Here is an 8,507-nt window from a genome sequence, read left to right on the forward strand (position 1 = left end):
CAATCAATCGAAAGAACTCTTCAGCAAGCAACTGTACTTATTGTACATACTAGCGCTCGTCTTGGACACGACATTACCACCGAACAATTCACCTCATCATTTGGTCATCTATGAGGTCGGCTATAAGTATTACATTTCGCAACTAGCCATAGCGAAAACAGACATTGTGACTACTCGGTCAGTGTGCTTTGTTACATAACAGGGACATCAGATGAAAAACAAACTTCCCCGACGAAAAAGCAAGCCAAAGGGGCATGGTATGGAAGGGGAAATTTCCATATCCCTCATGTCACTAGTTCCATACCACACAATTATGGGACCCCCGCTCGAAGGTGGCCCAAAAGTATTTCTTAAACACATATTCTGTAGAATATTTCTGGGCAGATTTACTCCGCTTGGGATTTTTCTTGGCGCTCCGCGCGATTGTGCAAATGTGATTTTGTAATCGTGTGCGTCGTACGAAAGGAGTATGGTCTGGTACGCGTGGCCAAAAGCAATGTATTTGGAGCAGCGACAATCGTTCCAGAAGTCACGAAATAACAACATGCTTCAACAAAGTTGTTGTTGTTTATAGTACACGCACTATTTTGGCGTTTATTGTCTGTTTAGGTTACTTGTGCCATGGCAATGAACATTTTAATGTTCATTGACCTTTGATTTTGTCCGCTTACACCCTAATTTGTGGGCCCAAGAACGGCGTTAAGGGACCAGGAAAAGTGCTGTTTCAGCCGTGTTGGCAACATTCCCCAATGTGGTAAGCCACTCCCGATACAATAATATACAAGCCATAGCATGTAATTCGCAATCTGGAGAACTAATCGAAATGACACCCTCTCGTCAGCAAGTCTTGCTGATCTAATGGTTACAACATGGTTATCGATTTTCAATAGCAGACTGATGTATTCTGGAGTAACAGAGATTGTTGGATTACATAAGCAAAACAAGTTTTTACGACAAAGGGAATGATAGCAATAATGAACCAGATGTGGAAATAGATCGAAAATTATTATACATAAAAGTTTCGACAATACCCACAAATGAGAAATGACTAATCAAACAAGTTTTCTCCGATTCCTTGATATCAGACAATAATACTGTGCATTCGGCCTATATGTCTATACCCGAAATTAAGTTTAACCTTCCCTGATAATAGACACGAAATCACACAAATATTCATTACATCTGAGCCGAGTGAGTGAAACGGGATGCGGCGGAATGTGATAGCGCAGCCTACTAACGTAGTACGTGGTTCTCAAGGTTTTCACAGTTCACAGTTTCACAGAGCCAGAGCAAATTGCGAAATTTCAATTTAGTTACGAGGTATATGAAAACGGTCAGTGTTCACACGAACCAGAAGCTTTCGGGGATCGCACAACATTACAATGACGTATTTCACGTATACCAATATGGAAAGGGAGAGTCAATATGAAGTGAACAGTCAGGCCTGGATCATTCATCGATGCTTTGATGGCATATATAATATAATCATTATCTCCCGTTGCCATATAGAAAGTGGTCGCAGTTGTGATGGATATAGTGGACTCTTGGAGCTCCGTGAACTAGCGAGTAGAGCAAGATCAGTCGTAATATGTCAAGTAAAATCAGGTTCGTTGTTCTGTTTCAGAAATAATCAGTATTTTAGACTTGTCAACCTAAAAATTGTTTCGTAACTGGCTTGAAATATTCTGTAGTGATGGAGTCGATTGATCAGTCCTGTATATAGTCGGTCGATCGCCGGAAGACACATTCGCCCCCCCCCCAATTTTGACTAGAAAATTGCAACATCATGTCTGTTTACTATACGTCATTATGGACTCGTGTGGCTACGCCAGCGTTTAAACTGCCGCCACCTCGATTTTCAGCTTTTTTTGATAATCCTGTGCGCTGTTTGGTGATGAGTGTACTGTACAGCAGCGGTTCTCAACCTTTTTGACCTCGCGGACCGGTAAGACTTCAAAACAAACGTTGCGAACCGGCAAACCTTCAAAAATCAAAATTCACTCTAAATTTATTTCCGACAAATGCTTGCAACTAAAATGTAATATTGGAAACTTCATTTAATGGTGTCTTTTTGATAATATATATTTATATGTGGTTCTATTGAAGTTTCTGCAAGAAGCTCGCGAAGTCCTGTTAAAGAACACTAACCTGATTGTGATTGTACAGCATCCTTAAAAGAAACGCGAGTTTGCTATTTACTAAGACCTCTATTATACTGTCAAGTGTCGCTTAATTGAACTGTCGTAATTTAACGAAGTTTGTTTCAGAGTCTCCATAGCTTCCGCATATAACTTGTCCGAAAAGACTTGCAGGCTTCTTTTAGACCAGACCTGGGCAAACTGCGGCCCGCGTGCCTGTTTCTCGGAATTCAAAACATGCAACCTGAATATCGCTGCGTGGAATAAAACCATAAGCTGTATAAACTGAGCCGGACCGGATATTGGTTCACTTTGAAGCCTGTTCATTAATATTCCGCGACTACGCAGCCTATGTCCCTCGCAAGCTCACTTGCGTAACCCAGATTCAAAATAAACCAATGTAGCATATAGTATGGCGTAACAATTAAAGTCACAATAAGTCACTCATCATAGTTTAGTTCAAACCTTTTTTTGTTGCCATTGTCACATTTCGCATTAACATAAATTATAGAGTTTTTTTCAGATATTTATAAAACTTTATTCAAATTTTCTTCGCGCCTCGCACGATTTATCGTGGCTATAGATGTTTTGATGTTAATATGGGTACCCCTCTCCCCGAAAAAAACCGCTTAATTTATAGAGATCAGCATTTCGGCGTCGGCACAGGGGTATAAAAAATACGGCCCGCGAGCCGCATACGGCCCGCCAGACTGTTTCATCCGGCCCACGAAGCAATTTTGAGTAGATTGAAAAATGCGTGTATATTATCGAGCATATTTCTAACAGCAAATGTTGGTATTTTTAGTAAGAAATACTTCCGGTAAATAATTCCTCACGACAGCAAATACAGAGTATGTTCATGTTCATGTTCATAGGCCTTAACCATCCGACAGTGGTGTTGTGATTTAACTTTAGTCACCACTAGGAACAAGTCATTCACGTTGACACCCAATTTCGAGAAGGCAAAAAGTACATACGGAGTTCCGAGTTTTATGGGGAAAGGAACCCAAAACTAGTTATTAACAGAAGTGAAAATTCCGATGCAAAATGTTTATATGCAGGTTACATGGAGAATATCATAGCTACACGGAAATATAAATCAAATATATGTGGTCAGCTCATGTATTACTCAAATGCACACGCGGGGCTGACGCCGGGATTGCATAGGAATTTGACAACTCATATCATCGTAAGAGCCTCTGTAGTAGCCGTTTATAACTGCATTCAACCCCCAGTCATCGTATTATTGCTAATAAATTGCGAATAAAAGTGTAGCTAGAATAGAACCCCTAATGATCCTTAAGATGATGTCATAGACCTACTATCGTGTGTATATAGGCTTGATAATAAAGTATTCAAATTAAAAACAATGGCATGAGTCTTGATATAATATTTTGGAATCATTTGACTGGTGCGGCCCGCGAGTGATCTGAAGGTTTGAATCCGGCCCGCGACGCAAGTTGAGTTTGACACCCCTGATCTAGCATGTTACTCTGCGACGTGAGCTGCCAAAAAGCTCGACGGCGAGGAAACTTGGACCAAATGTACCGCCTCATGTTGGCCTCATGTTGCCATGCCTCTTTTTAACACTTATTAAAAAGTTTTGTTGATTTGAAATCCAAGGTGGAAGTTTGATTGATTAACTTCACCAAGTTGTTTCGATGCCTTGCTTTCTTCGCATTTTTCATTTATTTCAATTCTTGTCTTGTCCGAACTTGATAAATGACAATAAAATGATGCTGATACCGCCCGAATTTTCATCCTGACTATGCCTCGATCTGCATAGGTCTACTAGGCTATATTAAGGTTGCTATTCGTTCGGATTTCTTCGGACATGTACCTGATTTTGGTGTTAAAATTGGCGTAGGATGTAAGCCCATGCCTAAATGTCCATAATTCTCAAAAACCATATCGTACTTCTGTTTTTATTTATTGGTTGCCACCTTTTGATTTATGAAGGTTCAATGGTCCGCAAAATTTGATTTGGAGTTTTACTGGTCCACAAACTCAAAACAGCTGAGAACCACTGCACTATATCCATAGGTCGTCAAAAGTAGCCTAGTCAAGAAAGCTACTCAAGTAGAAGTGAACGTAGCGACTAAGTACGAGTAGAAGCAGAATGAGATTTGGGAGGCTTTAAATTTACTTAAGTAAGTATAGTTTTGAAAAGATGCCATAAATACATGCTTTGATGGACTGTAAAAAGCAGGAAACTGAACTATGCGACAAGTGCAGAGAGCACACACACACACAGTTCATGATGCTACATCCCAGGAGGTATATATTTTGCACAGCAGAAGAACTGCAATGGATCATGGGATGAAAATGATAGTTTTGTTATGGAACCGTGGTTCCTAACTCTAGCACATCTCAGACATGATGTCCGAACACGCACCAAACACGATTTCCGATTGGCAATGCAGTCCGGAGACACCCCAGAATGATATCCGAACACCCCCAGACACGATATCCGAGTGTCAACCCAGTCCGAACCAGAGTTGGATCAATTGTAATTTGTAATTGAGCTGAATGTACTTAATTACATTTTTTTTATGTAATTGTAATTGTAATTGTAATTGAAGCATTTCTATTTTGTGTAATTGTAATTGTAATTTGATAAAAATTTTGCTCAATTACAATTTCAATTACATTTTTATGGAAACCTGACAATCACAACATAAAATAATCAATCAATCAATCATTTATTCGTCACACCAGTGAAAATCCGGTACGGACCAGGATGACGACGAGGGGCCTTAAGGCCTTTGCACACAGTCGCCACCTGTAATAATTAGCCTATTTACATCGCTGTTCTATGCGCGCCGCGTTATAACGAGATAATTCAGCCATGCTAAACTATTGCCCATACTTCAGTAGCAACAGAAAACTTTGTGAATTACAATATAGGCTAAACCAGTGGTTCTCAAACTGGGGGGCGTGAAAGCATCTGAAGGGGGGGCGCGAAGCTCCGGTAAACTGAACTTTTTTCCGCGCTTGGCGCGATTCACCTCCATTTCATAGTTATTGCTCTACGTATAATCCGAATTTCATATTGGAGAATTCTCTCATCAACAGTCGATAACCTTCCATACCGGTACCATCAAACTATCTGTAAGGATTGCTAACATTCTGGTTTCATTGTGTGATATGACCATAAGGGGGGCACGAAATATTTCACTGTCATAAAGGGGGGCGTGTCTAAAAAAGTTAGAGAACTAGTGGGCTAAACTAAATCATACTATATCAAAAATGAATGAACAGCAAATAAACTCTTCTCAAACCTATGCTGAACCATTTCCTACACCACGGTCAAAGTTTTATTTCTAAATCTCTGACCAATACCGAGGCTTGCTGCAACAATTGCAAATATAAATTCTATTTTCCAATCAAGGCTTCATCAAACTTCATTACGCATTTGTTGAGATGTTATCCCAATCTTACCTCCAATCTTGGCCAAATTTACTGGGGCCAGAAATTTTCGCACCCTGATGCAGTGTTGGGATCAAGTCACTACCTTCGAGTCACGAGTCATTTCGAGTCATTGCACATTTTGACTCGAGTCAAGTCAAGTCAATCGATTTTCAAAAGTGACTCGAGTCAAGTCAAGTCACTCGATTTTTGGAGGTGACTCGAGTCAAGTCGAGTCAAGTCAAGTCAAGTCACGAGTCAAGTCACATTTCCAGTCAAGTTGCCTTTTCGAAGTATGTATAAGTAATGATTACGTAATTGCAATTAGCTAGCTGTCTGAAATACAGTTTGAGTGGTCATTGATTCCGAACCGATGACCGAATATTGAGTTGAATATATACGCAAGAAGGCACTGTATCGCTCACATATACGTAGAACTGTTAAACTACGTAATTGCGTATAGCCACAGTTTATAGTTACCAGCCGGAATAGAGCTGAGAAACGAATTGATAAGATGCAATACATTACCCATTTAAAAATAGATATGATACAATTCGAGCCTACGCCAATGGTTGAGGACTAAACTATATTCGAATTCAATTTCAATAAAACAATAGGTTTAGTTAGGGTAAGAACAGAGAACGGAAATATGCATTTTGCTATTTTATTACTTTACTACTAGAATTACGACAACGTAAGCTGTAAGCTTCGATCACTTCGTTTGCGCTCAATTTATTTATGCTGAGATAACAATCGAGGCTCAATGAAACGCACGATCATTGAATAATTGGTCGCTCTCACGGGTTACACCAGCGTTTCGCGAACAATCCGAACATATGCAAGATACAGTGATTTTTATCGACACCGATTATACTTGATGACTTGAAATTGACTCGTGAATTTTGCTCCGAGTCACGAGTCATTGCACATTTCTGATACGCCGAGTCAAGTCAAGTCAAGTCATTTTAGCAAAGTGACTCGAGTCAAGTCAAGTCATGCAAAAAGGTGACTCGAGTCTGACTCGAGTCAAGTCATGACTCGAGTCATCCCAACACTGCCCTGATGTCCATCAAAGGCAATCTAACACTTTCCGAGCAAGTGAAAATGTAAATGCGAACCAAAATGGTGTAATTCGTAGTTATCAGGAGGTTCTTTCCTTTTGCATTTATTTTAATTTTACACATCTTATCGGTATCATCCTTATCGCTGACGCCTTACCGATTACATTTCATTATCCTCACTCAGCTCTGAGTAGCCTATAATCGTTTGATTACATTTCATTATGACTGTCTTTGTAGCCTATTCGCCGTTAGTCGCTCAAACTTGTGGTTATTAACAGTCGCTTGAAATATTTTTCTGTGTTTATAGTTTTCAATAGGCCTACTCGTGATTAGGAATAGTTCGAAAAAGTTCGATTTTTTTTTAATTAAAGGGTATTCTACGTATCATGAATGAAACACGAATAGGTTGAGATTGTTGCTAATTACGTCGCTACGGTTGTCAAAGAACACCTCTCCACCGAGTCGCTTACATGTTTAACGATAATTGTATTTGTAATTGTAATGAATTACATTTTTAACAGTAATTGTAATTGTAAATGTAATTGGATATTTTTAGCATTGAGTAATTGTAATTGTAATGTAATTGAATCATGGAAGGAAGTAATTGTAATTGTAATCATCATGTCTGGGGTGGGTTCGGACTGCGTTGACACTCGGCCATCGTGTCTGGGGGTGTTCGGACATCATGTCTGCGGAGTGTTCGGACTATGTTACCACTCGGAAATCGTGTCTGGGATAGGCCTATGTTGGTGCTGCGACTGGCGTTATTGTGAATATAACGACTGTCCTTATTATGAACATGAGACTGTTAAATTGTGAACATGACTGTTCTTATTGTGAACATGAGACTATTCTCATTTGAACAAAACTGTTCTCATTGTGAACACAATCGAACCAACCATCCTCCAGACATGTGGGATCGCGATCGGTGCCGTTGATTGATTGTGAGCTTTCTACGCTCTTTCTGTTTTCAGTAGAAAGCAGTGTTAGCGGTGGCGCTGGCGGTCTGCACCATTCGGACAATCGGTCATGCATTCTTATTTTCTGGAGTCCTTTCATCATTTGTAATGATCTCCTACTCACAGTTCACACTCTATCGGTATCAAGTTTTATTCAGGACAGTTCAAAATAGTGTCGTCGTCATACAGAGTCGACTTTGTGAAGTTTTTAAGGATGCCTTGAAAGATAGGCGAATATATTCTCTATTTGATGACTCCATTTATGCGTGGCTCGATTGGCCCGTAGGTAAAGTTTGATATATATGTAGGCAGAGAATTTGTATAGGTCAACTTCCGCCCGAAGATTACTGCCTATATGTCTGTAAATTGTATAATACTTATAGCTACACCTCTCTGTGCCATGCCATCCTACCTCATTCTCATCTGTGTTATTGAATTAATTCGACATTGTTTTAGCTCTGATTGACATAACACTCTGAAGATGTCATGTGTTGAGACATTAGACAGCAGGCTGCAGTTGAGGCCCTCTGCTTCATTGTGTTATTGCTGTGATGCTGTTCCGAAAATTTCTAGTATAATCAGGTCAGGGTTGTGGAAAAATCACCTTAAAAGAGCAAAATTAATAAAATAGCCAGTATTGAAACCTCGCACCGATTGTTTCGTCCGTACTTCGTGTCTACCTTCTTACCCTATACCACAATCAGATTGTAATTCTGCAGTGTGAGCTTGACAATGAGCGACATGAACAAGATTAGAACATATATGAACTCGATGTAATGCACTTCGCACGGATTTATACTTACAAAACAATTGGCATGCAGTGTCAATAATGCAATATGCATTGTATCTCAGTGATTCCAGGGTTTCAGATTTCTAACCACTTTGGAATAATCTCGAGTTTACGGAGTCACCGCGGCAGCTTTCGATTCGGACCAGTGTTA

Source organism: Botryllus schlosseri, chromosome 14 (genome assembly GCF_051294905.1).
Source record: "Botryllus schlosseri isolate E-star chromosome 14, Bs_hap1, whole genome shotgun sequence".
Taxonomy (NCBI): domain Eukaryota; kingdom Metazoa; phylum Chordata; class Ascidiacea; order Stolidobranchia; family Styelidae; genus Botryllus; species Botryllus schlosseri.